Source organism: Phaenicophaeus curvirostris, chromosome 5 (assembly GCF_032191515.1).
Source record: "Phaenicophaeus curvirostris isolate KB17595 chromosome 5, BPBGC_Pcur_1.0, whole genome shotgun sequence".
NCBI lineage: Eukaryota > Metazoa > Chordata > Aves > Cuculiformes > Cuculidae > Phaenicophaeus > Phaenicophaeus curvirostris.
Genome location: NC_091396.1, coordinates 53,011,162 through 53,025,945, shown reverse-complemented (window position 1 = coordinate 53,025,945; position 14,784 = coordinate 53,011,162). Strand labels below are relative to the sequence as shown.

The following is a 14,784-nucleotide window of genomic DNA, read 5'->3' as shown; positions in this document are numbered from 1 at the left end:
TTCTTCCGGACCTGTTCCGAGAGTTCCATATCCTTCTTATGTTGGGGATTCCACTATTGGACACAGCACTCCAGGTGACACAAAGTGTATATTAGAAAACCATCTCTTAAAGTTACATTTAAATGAAAACTTTAATTTCAATTCAAAAGTGATTTGCCTGCATCTACAGAGAAAAGAAAATCTCCAAAACTAACACAATGAAGACTAAAAAATGAAAAGTAAAAATAAAAACTTTTAAGTAGTAGTGGGTTTGACCCTCACAATTAACAACATATACCGTATAAAAAGATTTTTAGCATTTGAGAATACTCTCACTAATCAAAGATGGCTACAATAAAGCACAACTGTTGTTTTGTTGTTTGGTTGGTTTTTTAATACATGCTAAGTTTATAGGCAGTGTATGTTTTCCAAACTAGAAAAAGTATCTATTGTGTCTTCAAAAAGAGTGCTAAATGTTTTGGAAGGGAGTTGTGTTGTTTGTTAAACTGAGAGATAGGATCACTCCAAAACCAAAGTACGCTATGTTCCCAAAAGGGGGAATAATTCAAACTTCCACCTTGATAACTCACTATTACCTGCTTATTTTGAGTATGACTGAAATGTCAAGGTCTGGAAGCTTTAACACTAAGCAGGCACAAATAAATAAAAAGCAGCTGAATACAAAATAATACGGTACACACAACAATGTAAAACCCCTAGGGAATTCTATCAGAAAAGTCCTCAGAAAATAAACCATGCTACAAAGTGCATGCCAGTAACCATCCTTGTATCCAAAACAGATTCACATCAGGCAAAGAAAACATGTTTTGCTCTTGGCTGTATACAATAAAAAAAGGCAAGGTACAGCAAGACAAATAAAAATAAGCAACAACATCAATCAAACATCAGCAAACATGGAAACTAAGGCCACAGGCAAAAGTTCAGAGTAGAAATAAAAATTACTGTCCCTGAGCTGCTTATCACTGCTGCTCTGGTGGAGGACACAATGTCCTGAAATGGAATGCCAACTATTCAGTTGCAGCAGTACATGTCTGGCAGCCTGTGTTTACCTGTCAATGGTTTTACAACAAGCCACCAATCTTGACATTGATGTGGTTGAGATGAACATAGCTATTTTGCTCTCTTTGTTCTTCTGTTATGCCAGCAACATCCAAAATACAACCAGAATACAACCCTTCAGTGATTCCAGTCAGACCCCTAAGAAGCCCCCAAGCACTCAGGCCAAGAGTCTAAAGCATAGATCCTAGACACTCAGATGCCTCTCCTTCTTTAGTGACCTAAATCCATTTGATTTTCATGGCAATTTCATAAACATCCCTGATGACCTGGTCTAAGGAATTCTAGTTCTTCAACCAGAATCAAGGTTAACTGAGATTACAACAAATGACAGTATGATTTGCCACCAGATTCTTATTAAATTAGAATGTGCTCAGACTAATTGCAGAGTGTTACCTAATTTAAACTGAGTACTCTGGGCAACAATGATCTAAAACTGAAGTTCATCCATTCTTATGCCACATCAAAACTAGTCTGGCCACAAGGAGAGCTACTGAGCCCTTTCTTTCTGTTTTGCGCAACTGTTTCTATATCCACATGATGAGCCAAATCAAGAAGTTGATTTTGCTGAAAACTAATCTGACTAAAAAATTAACAGTTTTAGCTGTTTCATCTTGCTAATCTACCTCATTACATAGTTATCTGAAAAACAGTAGTGGCAGAAAAGGGGAGACTGAAAGCAAAGTCACTCCCTAAAAATAATAATTATATCTATGTAAATAGAAAATAAAAGCTTGTTAGAGGATTATCAAAATTACAATTAGCACTTTAAAATGTAGAACTAAACTGTGATAGGTAACCATAAAAACACAATTCAAATGAAGCCACATTCCTGTGAAAGTGAGGTCTCAAACAGAATTAATGTGTCAAAGTTCTCACCATGTGCTAAGAACATTTGTAGATATATTTACGTCATACTTACCAGAAGACAATGAACAGAAATTTGCAAAACCTATGGTAATACATCACGGCTACAGACAAACATGACATTGGGAAAGACAAAAAAAATCATTAGATGGATACGAAGACACACCAGATGAGCAAAACAAGAAACTTTACAATATCAAGAAGTAAAAAAGCATGCCGGAAACTGCATAGTATTATTGGCAAAACAAAACTAATACAAAAGGTGAATAAAGAAGAACAAACTGATTAAACTGATGAGAGATGGGAAATTAGTACCTCCACACATATACTGTATAGCAAGAAACAGTGACAGAGAAAGAAAACAACCAAAAAAAGAAAAAAAAATCCAACACCAAAAAAACCTGAAGCAAACAAAAACTATTCAAGCACAAAAAATCTCAGACGGTAAAAAGCTGTACTATTCTAACGAGGATGTCAATGTACCTGTTTTCTGACTACAGCAGTAAAAGACTTCAGAAGCAGAAATCTAGCAAAAGCAAGTACCTACTAAACATAAAACAATACTACATGAAAACAGACCAGGGTACCTAAGTTCAAGGGTGTGGAGGAGAAGCTAGGGGCAGGTTTTGGAGGGAAAGGAGAATCCATAAAGAGAAGAAAGTAGTCGGGCTTTTTCATTCAGAATGAAAGCCATTGAAGTGTTGAGATTTTCACAGAAAGTAATTACTAAACATTATCTTTGCTTTATCTTTCAAATCTTTCACTCAGTTTTAGTCAGATCCATGGTAGCCTCCTCAGTAAATTAAAAGCCTCCAGCACAGCAGTTTAGGGTTACATAAATACGTAGCAATATAAAAGAGAACGTGACATATATTAAGTGGTTTTATAACATTTGTAGATATTTAAGGTAAGAGATTTACTTTCTTTTTTGTTCTTGCATATTTTTTAATGGATATGGATATAGCATCACCCTTCCCAAAAGAAGCACGACTCAGACATCATTAACAATTCGTTTCAACTTCACCAATTCTATGGTGGGATTTCCAGAAAAGGCAGCGTTTTTCTGGAAAAGATCAAGGAGAGTCCCACATAAGGGACAACCTGAAGGACATCAAATAATCAATCTGTGTGAGAAAATGAGGCATGAAAAGACCAGACTGACATTATTGTCAAAGAGGAACTGGAAGGGGTGTTGTATTATAATAGATTAAAAAATGCCAGACAAGCCAAAAACATATCCCTGTGTACCTTACATAAAGGATCCTACCTGTGTTACAGGCAGCTTTTCAACTCTGTTTGCTTATACCTCACTCAGTACAGGGAAGGCTATATAGTCCTGAACAGCAAAACCTTCCACTGGACTATTGTATTAACATGCCTGGACAATCCCAGCAAGAGATTGCCACACAAAAAGCTTATCAAGCAGAGATGAAGATACCTTTCAGCAATTAGGACAATGCAGTGGCAAAAATGAAATTTTCATCACAAAGAAAAGAATATTATGTCCCAGAACAGCTGCTCAAACAGAGGGAAAGCAGATGAAGATGTCAGGAGAAGTTCAAGGCCTGGTTGAAAAGCAATTAGTAAGATGAAAGATACAAAGTGGAACCTTTTGCCATTTAACAATGCAATGACCCAGTAAAGTTATATTCCTAGAAACATGATCTTTAATTGGGAAAAGAGCAAAGAAAGAAAAAAGTTAAATATGCTGATGCCTGGGAGGTGAAAACCAAAACTGATATGCATCCTTTGCAATCATATGCGCTGCATGCAGCCCTATTTCCTCTGAATTTCCCTGGAGTCAGACTGCTTTGATTACAGGAACTATTTGCAAAGCAAGTTTTAAAATCCAGTATTTAATTAAGTTCCGAATTAAAAATAAAAAAAAATTAAAAATTCAATATTAAAAGGAGTATCAGTGGACAAAAATGCTCACCTAAAAATGCCATATGCCCCCAAAAGAGAAAATTAAGGCACTGAGAATGTGTACTCCAAATACTGAGAACAGGCATAGACTGGAAGAGCACTTAAAATAGCAGAATAAGCAAACTCTGAGATATCTGCAGCTGGTTCTCCAATTACTAGGTATTGTTTAAAAATGCATATTCAAATCAAAACCCCTCAGAAGTTTTGCATGCTCAAAGATGACTTACACAGTAATTGGAAGATCGGTATTTTAAACTATGAAAATTTAAGTTATTCAAGTGGCTGCAAATATCTTAAAAAAAACCAAGAAGGAAGTGAAATGAAAAACCAGAACATATTGAAGTGCTAATACAGTATCTTCTGCAGTATTTCCTAAGGACTATAAAACTAATCTCTCGCGTTTTCTTTTCTGAAAGCCCAGGCATATACAGTATGCTTCAGCAGCTCTGTTATCAGTCTGTGGTAACTGCTTAAGCCCTGGAGTGAACATGAAGTCACTGAATGATTGGTGTTACAAATGTTAACGCTCAGAGAATCTTGGAAAATCAGCTGCAGGGGAAAAGAAGATTAAGTACAACTCAGTGTTGGTGAGGGCCGTATTAGAAACTCAGAAATGTTTACACACGTACACAGGCACAACTATTCTATGCATTTAGAAGAAAACACAGTATCTATTTTGTCTATATGCAGAATGTAAAAAAGTACTACTGAAAGGCAGGAATACAAGAGGAGTGCAGAGTAAAGCACTACAAAAGCCATATGTAAGCATGACGGTCAGCAATGTTTCAAGGTACTATTTTAGTAAATACCTGAGTAGGTAAACAGCCCTTTCAATATCACTGAGTTCTTCATCAACTGTCAATCTTTCTATTTCTTCTGGTGTCTGTCAAGCATGAAACGGAGATTATGAGTTTACAATACCTTACTATTTCTTCATTTTAATTTTCTGAAAACAGCCCCTTCCTCGCCATACCCGGGGACAGTTCCATGAGTAATTGGAATTTAATCGTTGAAGTGTCCAGATAACACTTCAATTCCAATCAAATAAATCTTTCACCGGGAAACAATGGGATGTAATACAATTCCACGTCAGGCATTACCACTATGAATCACTCTAAGTCTAAACAAGTGACATATAAAGACCTAAGTTAGCCTACTTATTTTCCCCCCAGCTTAATACGCTAGACCGAAAATATTCAGTCCACGCTGGAAGGAATTCGAGGCTGTTTGTTCCAAAACGACCGACAGCAATTTTTAGCATCTTGGTGCCGTAAGGAACAACCCGCCCGTGCATCCCTACGCCAGCCACAACCCCAGAGGGATTTCGAAGCAGCGCGTACCTTCAGGCTCCTGCGCACCGGCCTCTCTATGATAGTTCCTGCAGGTCTTCTATGTATCCGAACAAATTGCTCTGACTGAAATCCATGCCGACGGGACGCATGGAGCCGCCGCAGCCGCCGCTCAGCCCGAGCCCCGGCTCACTGCGGCAGCGCCCCCGCCTCCCTCCGCCGCGCCGACACAAACTTTCTCCCCGCGGCGGGGCCGGGGCGGGGGCGGCTCCCGACCCTGCTCTCCCCCGCCCGGGCGCGGGGCGGCGCCGCCTCTGGCCCCGCGGAGGCAGCGCGGGGGCAGCGCGGGGGGCGGTCGCCGGGGCAACGCGGAGCCGCAGCGCTCGGCTGGCGCGGCCTCCGCCGCCACGGGGCCCACAGCCCCCGCAGCCCCCGCAGCCCCCGCAGCCCCCGCAGCCCCCGCAGCCCCCGCAGCCCCCGGCCCCACTGTCCCGGGACGGACAGAGGGGTCGCACCGGGGAGGCCTAGAAACGTGCCGGGTGTCATGAGAAGTGCAGAGCGGGTGCCTCCTCCTGTAAAGGCTTTTAGAGTGATCTAAAAAACAAAACAATCAAAACAAACAACAACCCCCCAACAAAACAAACCAAAAACCCACCTAAAAACAAACAAAAGCCAAAGAATAAACCTTTGACATCCTCAGGCAGCAGTGGTCAATGGCCAGATAGAGATCTGTGACAAGTGTTGTCCGTCAGGGGTCTGCACTGGGGCTGGTGCTGTTCAATGTCTTCATCAATGATATTGACAGCGCGATCGAGTACACCCACAGCAAGCCTGCAGATGACACCAAGCTCAGTGGTGCAGCTGCCACATGAGAAGAATGGGATGTCATCCAGAGGGAACTGGACAAGCTGGAGAAGTGGAGCTGTGAGAACCTCATGAGGTTCAACAAGGCCAAGTGCAAGGTCCTGCATCTGGGTCGGGGCAATCCCCATTTTCAGTACAGGATGGGGGATGATGGGATTGAGAGCAGCCCTGCAGAGAAGGACTTGGGGGTGCAGGTCGATGAGAAGCCCAACATGAGCAGTGCTACAGACTAGGAGAAGTCTGTCTAGAAAGCTGCCTGGAGGAGAGGCAACTGGGCGTGTTGGTTGACAGCCGACTGAATATGAGCCAGCAGTGTGCCCAGGTGGCCAAAAAGGCCAATGGCATCTTGGCTTGTATCAGAAACAGCGTGACCAGCAGGTCCAGGGAGGTTATTCTCCCTCTGTACTCGGCACTGGTGAGACCGCTCCTCGAATCCTGTGTTCAGTTCTGGGCTCCTCACCACAAGAAGGATGTTGAGGCTCTGGAGAGAGTCCAGAGAAGAGCAACAAAGCTGGTGAGGGGGCTGGAGAACAGGCCTTATGAGGAGCGGCTGAGAGAGCTGAGGTTGTTTAGCCTGGAGAAGAGGAGGCTGAGGGGAGACCTCATTGCTCTCTACAACTACCTGAAAGGAGGTTGTAGAGAGGAGGGTGCTGGCCTCTTGTCCCAAGTGACAGGGTATAGGACAAGAGGGAATGGCCTTAAGCTCCACCAGGGGAGGTTTAGGCTGGACATTAGGAAAAAATTTTTCACAGAAAGGGTCATTGGGCACTGGCAGAGGCTGCCCAGGGAGGTGGTTGATTCACCTTCCCTGGAGGTGTTTAAGGCACAGGTGGACGAGGTGCTAAGGGGCATAGTTTAGTGTTTGATAGGACTGGTTGGACTCGATGATCCGGTGGGTCTCTTCCAACCTGGTTATTCTATCATTCTATGATTCTATGAGCCAGCAGTGTGCACTCACAGCCCAGAAGGCCAACCGTGTCCTGGGCTGCATCAAAACAAGCATGGCCAGCAGGTCGAGGGAGGTGATTCTGCCCCTTTATTCCTCTCTTGTGAGACCCCACCTGGAGTACTGTGTCCAGTTCTGGAATGCTTAACATAGGAAGGATATGGAGCTGTTGGAACAGGTCCAGAGGAGGGCTACAAAGATGATCAGAGGGGTGGACCACCTTCCCCTGTGAGGACAGGCTGAGAGAGTTGGGCTTTGAGGAGATCTTATAGCAACCTTCCAGTACCTGAAAGGGGCTACAAGAAAGCTGGAGAGACACTGTTAACAAAGGCTCGTGATGATGGAATGAGGGGTAACAGGTATAAGCTGGAGAGGGGCAGATTTAGACTAGACATGAGGAAGAATTTCTTCACCATTAGAGTGGTGAGACACTGGAACAGGTTGCCCAGAAAAGCTGTGGCTGCACCATCCCTGGAGGTGTTCGAGGCCAGGTTGGATGGGGCCTTGGGCAGCCTCATCTAGTGGGATGTCTCTGCCCATAGCAGGGAGGTTGGAACTGGGTGATCTTTAAGATCCCTTCCAAGTTTTAACTATTCTATGATTCTATGATTCTATGATTTGGCAAGTTATTTTGCTGTTAAATATTACTGAAACTACATGAGGACAGATTTATAGCTAAGAACATTCCTGTCCACATTTTTTTTTTTTTTTTTTTACTCATTTACTCAGCATTAAGTCAGCCACACCAGAATTTAGAGTAATCCATTTCTTTGGCTTCTGCAAATTTGCTTTTGCTAATGTCCAGTAAAGCTATGCCAAAAGCAGCACTTCCGCTCGTCAGAGCTTATTCTTCACATTTATGGTCCTCTACTGCTGTAGAGAGGCGGGAGCTGGCCTCTTCTCCCAAGTGACTGGTGATAGTACAAGGGAGAATGGCCTCAAGCTGTACCAGGGGAGGTTCAAACTGGACATCTGGAAAAAATTTTTTACAGAAGGGGTCACCGGGCACTGGCACAGGCTGCCCAGCGAGGTGGTAGAGTCATCATCCCTGGAGATATTTTAACGAAAGGTAGACAAGGTAATCAAGGACATAGTTACTGGCAGATAGGAATGGTTGGACTCGATGATTCAAGAAGTCTTTTCCAGCCTAGTGATTCTATGATTCTTTCCCTCAACTCAGGTCACACATCACTCATACAGTAGTCCAGACTTCAACAGCAATATTCTGATGCGCCTTGGATGCTGTAGGATTTCAATGAGGATATTTTTATATGCCTCGGATGCTGTAGGATTTCTGATTCTGTCTCATAGAATACATTGTGGGTAGAAGAGAGAGTATGTTTCAAAATAAAGTTATGCCATTTTCACCCCTACTGATGGACAAACAAGCATGGAAAACTCTCTATTAAAAATGTAGTAAAGCAGCTTCTTTTGGGGTGGGTTAGTGATGCGAAATGCATGCACACACACACTTAGCATTTACTGCGTTAAGTAATTCTCCAGGTATCAAGATAGTGGCCTTTGCAATCGTCATATGGAATACAACAATCACACACCAGGAGTGAAATAAAAAAACCTGTAAATATTGTAGAAGTCCTTAGTTGGGTGGGTGCAACATTTTTGCTATTACAGTGAAATGACTGCATGACCCAGGAAGTTGATAAAGTATAGAAGTAATCCCAGAAATTGTAAGGATTAGATAACACGATGTAGTATATTACCCAGAATTTGATTGATTTGTATTTTATTATTGGTAAGTGCCTCAGCTTTTTATTTAGCAAACAAATAAACGCAGTCATTTGTGTGTTACATCTCTGTACCCTATGTTCAGTTAAGCTAGTAAAACAGTAAAAGATTAAAGCATCTCCATTAATTTCAAATGTACAGCAGAATTACTAGCAGAAAAATGTAATCCAAAGTACATATAAATAATTAAACTGTTATGTAATACAAAACCAAAACCATTTGGAGTTTTCAAGGCATGATGGATGAAAAGGCATCCTGGATGATGAATTAAAATGAGAAAGACTATTTTGAACATCTCCTTTGCATTATGCTTTTAACCAGGGAACATCATCAGACAGTAAATATAACAGTTATAGATGAACCTAAGTCCTCTCAGAGTAGTTACCTAACTAGCTCCACAAGGGGAAAAAAAAGTGTTTCATAAAATGTTCTCAAATTCAGAACCCTGACATGCAGGCTTCTGCCAATGATAAGTATTAGGAAAATAAACTGAAATCTCAGTCTCCATCAGTTAGGAAAATCATTTTGCAAGTTCTTTCACAGCCGTTTTGTGGTTATTTCACCTTGCAAATAGTTCTCATGAATCTTAAAGATCACATGAGACCAAATATATTTTCTTTTGTGTGCCCTGAATTAGGAACGCATTGCAGTTTTCAGATAAGGTGTTTCATAACTCAGCTTTAAAGAATGTGGAGTTTAGGTATATGATTAGGCTGATTTATAATATTATGTTTTACATAATTTTCTAAGCCGCTAAAGAAGGGGATTTTTTATAAACGTGTAAACAGCTCCCTTAATGTCTTTAAAAATCTCTTCTTATAGCTCAGTCTAGGAAACACTGTGCAGGAATGATTCCCATTAATTTTAAAATCAGTAGATATGTTGAAGAGATCTGCAAATATCCTGGAAATGTGAAAAGTGGAATAAAAATAAGATTACTTTTTTTTTCTGTAAATTGAATACTGTACCGGGATAAAGACCACAGAAGGAATAAAGATCACAGAAGGAATCTTGAATCTTGCCCAGATTCAATATAAACATGTCTCCTTTTGACCCACACATTTGCCAGGCAGGAAGAAAAAAGCTTCTGTATTTTGTTCCAAACCCACATATATAAAAATTAATCCCCTCTGATAGTACATCTGCAAGCGTGGTCTGTCATTCTCATCAGTGATGAAAGTCACACATGATTTATCTTGCATCGCTGCTGCTTTCAGCTCCTCCCTTTCTACTACTTTCTTCTCCCAAATAAAGCTCTACTTTCAGCTTCATTCTAACCTTGTTATAGCTATTGTAATAGGAAGTACAGCTATTTCATACTGCTTTTGTGAAATAAACAGTGAATTGGAAATTCCATTTTAACACTGGCTTTGCAAGCTTGTGCAGCCAAAACAGGGATGATTTTAAATAATCCTTCATTGATGGAGAAAACGGCAAAGTACCCAAGAAATTGGCACTCATACCTCATGGAAGAAAAGAAAATGTTATACATGCCTTCTAAAGCAATAAACTCTAAATACAATATAGACTCAGATTAAAAAAAAAAAAAATAGATGGGAGGACTTTGTACCTGAAGTGTACCTTCAGGTACACTGTCTCAACCCAAGGACTCCTGGGTGAAGAGATTTGTCATGTTGCACAGATGCACTGTTCTGCTTTGCTACTCAGCAGTTAAGCATCTGCCTTCTGGGAACTGCTCTGACAAGGCTGTGAGTCTTACTTTATCTGTTACATGTTCCCTAGGAATTAACCTGTAAATTGAATTATTCACAGAGAAGTCGAACATTTTGAAACCCTCAGCATGTTATTGCAATGCCTGAATCAGATGGAGTATGAATGAGCTAGTTTGAGGGATGCCAAGAAACACTTTCATGCAAAATATGTGCAGATTAAAAGCCAGAATTTCTTAGGCAATAGCCAAACCAATAAAGGAGGCCAAATTCAGAATATGTGGGGAGGGAGGGGGGAGCGGGGTAGCAATATATTTTGTGTCAGCTTTAAAGTAATGCTTTCATAATTTACACCATGTAGATTATGCAGTGTGTAATCACAGTTCTCAGGACTCAGCACGTGAAATGTGCAGAAGTTCAATTCAGTCTGTTCATCACCACTGAAAGATAGCCATAGTTGTATCAGCTGACGCTCACCATTTCCAAATGAGCAACTGCTGGCTGGAATGGTTTGCTTTTGTTTATTTTTTTTTTTACAGTTTAACAAACCCTTAAAAAGTACAGCTTTGATGTTCTATCTAATGCCTTCATACTCCAAGTAAGAATGAACAGAGTCATACTCCAAGTCACCATGAACAGAGGTTCTTCAGAAGAACTCCATCTTGAGTCAAACCTGTAAGAATATTAACCCAAAAGAACCATGCACAAAAATCTGTGTCTACTTCAGAACAATGCTTGGAACATTGCATACACAAACCTCAGCAGGAAAAAATATTATTTAGCATATTCTCCAGTTTGTTGCTAAGAAACTGTTGCTTCATTTTCCTATTGTCATTTGCAGAAAATTTCTGATTGTTCTTTTGCCAATTCAGTCATCTTGTTGTAACAGCTATACAATTAAAAGGAGTATAAAGGAAAAAGCACTACAATGCAATCATGCTTTCACGGTCTGTCATATCCTTTCCTGTAAATTAGTACCCTCCAATAAGATCTAAAAACCAAAAAAGATTATTTTACAGTAACACAGAAAACATCTTTAAATATAGTTTTGGTTTTATGTAATATATAAAATTGTAAACATTGCAATCACTGCATTCTTCATGTCTTTCTGTTCTTCTACAGTGTCTACTCTGCTACCCTCTCCCCGAAAGTAGTTAATAGCACATGCACAAAGATGGAATAACCACAGAGTAAATATAAAGTACTGTTTTTCCTCATGCCTTATGGCTATTTATAGTATTTTTGACCTGCAAGTAGGATCTAATAGCAAATCACTTTATGAAGCTTAAGTGAATAATGGCAAAAATCTCAGTGCCCTCAGTATTTCAGTAGGACAGTCTATACCCTATTCTACCAGGAATTTTCTCAGCCCCGTGCAATTAGCAGGAAAGAGAAAAAAACTCTGGAATCAGTAACAGATAAAGGAACTGGGGGTCCATCTTTTGCACTGTGGAATTGCCAGTGCCTCGTGGCCAACCTGCACATTCCCACATGGTTCCCTGGGTTAACACCAGCCCAGACATTTCCCTGCAGGCAGTAAGCATGCAAGTGAGCTGATCCAGGAGGTTAAGAGTTTACCATCGTGGAGATGGTCAAGCCACACCAGTCTGCCTCAGAGCCAAATCTGGCACTGCTATATTCATAACACTGAGGTAGCTGATGAGTCCAGTTCCTTGCTATGACAACCATGAACACTATCTGTCATACACATGTCAAACTTTATATTAAAACTAACAACTTTTTGCTATCAAGTATTCTTTACTCATTGGTTGCTATAGAAACTTCAGATTTCCTACCTAAAATTACTGTTGACCAGTTTACTGAGTTTCTTCTTGTGCCAGTGTTGTCCTCTACTTTCAATTATTCCTCCTTTTGTGGTATTTAAAGACTGTAGTCATATCTGCTCTAATAATGGGTTAAACGAGCTAAGCTTAGCATTTAGTCTTCCCTCCTAAAACAGGCTCTTTATTCCCGTGATCACCCTAACAGTCCTCTTGTCATCTGCTGCAGCTTGTCTTCATCTCTCTTGAATGAATGTGATTAGAATATAATATTGCAAATAAAAAATTCAGGGAAGTAATGCCTCCTGTGAAGAATGCATGTCTGTACAGAAATTAGTTTACCAAATATACTACATTGCCAGCTCACAGTTATCTTGTGATCAATTAATACTCTCAGCCACAGTGATGTAAAACTAATTATCTCCCATCTTAATAGTATAAATTCTCAGTATTAGCCATAGCTAAATGGTGCTGCACTGTGTATGAGTAAACTCATCCAATTTTGCAGGTCCTTGAGGCCCTTTCAATCTGCCTGATATCATAACTCCCCTTTCTATTAATAATAGTGACTTCAGCACAAGTCCAAGTGCAAGGTCCTACACGTGGGTCAGGGCAATCTCCATTTTCAGTACAGGATTGGGGATGACATGATTGAGAGCTGCCCTGCTGAGAAGGACTTGGGGGTGCTGGTTGATGAGAAGCTCAACGTGAGCCAGCAACACGCACTCACAGCCCAGAAGGCCAACTGTATCCTGGGCTGCATCAAAAGAAGCAGGTCAAGGGAGGTGATTCTGCCCCTCTATTCCTCTCTTGTGAGACCCCACCTGGAGTACTGTGCCCAGTTCTGGAATCCTTAACATAAGGATATGGAGCTGTTGGAATAGGTCCAGAGGAGGGCTACAAAGATGATCAGAGGGGTGGATCACCTTCCCTATGAGGACAGGCTGAGAGAGCTGGGCTTGTTCAGCCTGGAGAACAGAAGGCTCAGAGGAGATCTTATAGCAACCTTCCAGTACCTGAAAGGGGCTACAAGAAAGCTGGAGAGAGACTGCTCACAACGGCTTGTGGTGACAGGACGAGGAGGAACAGGTATAAACTGGAGGGGGGCAGATTTAGACTAGACATGAGGAAGAATTTCTTCACCATGAGAGTGGCAAGACACTGGAACAGGTTGCCAAGGGAAGTTACGGATGCTCCATCCCTGGATCCAGGCTGTATGGGGCTTTGGGTAACCTGATCTAGTGGGATGTCCCTGCCCATAGCAGGGAGGTTGGAACTGGGTGATCTTTAAGGTCCCTTCCAACCCTAAATATTCTATGATTCTATGATTTGGCAAGTTATTTTGCTGTTAAATACTACTTTCAAGACAGAGCTGCATACTCTGAAACTATGTAAGGACAGATTTCTAGCTAAGAATGCTTCTGTCCACAATTTATTTTTTTTTAACTCATTTACGTAGCATTAAGTCAGCCACACCAGAATTTAGAGTAATCCATTTTTTTGGCTTCTGCGAATTTGCTTTTGCTAATATCCAGTAAAATAAAAAGAGATAAAGTGGAAATGTTGTAAACTAGCAAAGTTGTCACTTATAAATTTGAATCTACACAACCTGGAAGAAAAGGTACTTTGAATGAATGCATAAAGAATGCTCAGCCCCCTTCTATCAAGGAACTAGCACTATCAGTCATTGCTGTCTCCATTTCAGTAGATATAGATAAATAAGGTTTGCTCTTTGAAGTGTTAAAGCTACCATATCAAATCCTGCTCCCTTAACTCACTTTGAGACTCTCACTGATTTCAACTAATTTCTTACAGAATATGAGGACAAAGCCTCAAATGCTCTTCAGCGTTGCTCACATGAGGATATGAATTGGAAGAAATTCCTCATACTGTGCATTGGCAGATAATTTATGATGATTATCTGGAAATGAAACTGTCCTTGAAAACATGCAATATGCTTATTACTGCCCTCGGCCTTTTTTTAATCTAAATAAATAAATAAAATACAAGAACAACCTTTCATTTTCCCATCTTCTCACAGAATCAAGAAGAACCTACAGATACCACAGAGAAGAAATAATTGTCCTAGTCACTGTAATCCCAACTTAATCCACTGTCCTGGTCCCTATCACCTAGAAACCTCCTGTTTTTTCCCCTCTTCCCCATGTCTGATAGCAAGAGAAGCAGTTCAGCACATCTGACAATCTTTTAGCAGAAATAAAAATCTTCCTTTATCATAGTGTGTAATATATGACGTCCTCTTCCTACATGAAGATCATGCTGCAAAGAGTGCTTGATCACACAGGAGGAGAAAAAGTCATGCTGTGACCTCAGTGGTATGCTTGCTCCTATACCTGTTTGCAACTTTGATCCAAATTGCATTACTTTACCCAAAATACTTTTCCAAACAGGGAATAATAGAGAACACATTAACACGTAAGCAAGCACAAATAACATGTTTTTTACTGAATGAGCAATACCGATGACATTCAACCTTCGGTGGTGTCTTTATACAGTTGACATTTAAGAAACCCTTTATGCATTCTTTCTTGAATGAGATGCATTATGCACACAATAATACACAAACCATCTATAGAGCTGTTGATTATACTTTGAAAGCAAATCTTCAGTTGCAGGAA

The 14,784-nt window shown here is 40.8% G+C and overlaps 1 protein-coding gene across 5 annotated transcripts in view; it reads right to left on the bottom strand.

Moving 5' to 3' along the window:
* The window catches only part of PPP4R4 (protein phosphatase 4 regulatory subunit 4), a 73,227-nt gene extending 67,876 nt beyond the window's left edge, over positions 1-5,351 (bottom strand). For 3 of the 5 annotated variants that reach the window (XM_069858704.1, XM_069858705.1, XM_069858702.1), the window contains exon 1: positions 4,659-4,732. The gene's annotated coding sequence lies outside the window, so the exon portion shown is untranslated. Of the gene's footprint in view, positions 1-4,658; positions 4,733-5,189 lie in introns of those variants that run through there. The other 2 variants (XM_069858707.1, XM_069858706.1) reach the window with 1 other exon arrangement.
* Between the last annotated feature and the right edge of the window lie 9,433 nt (positions 5,352-14,784).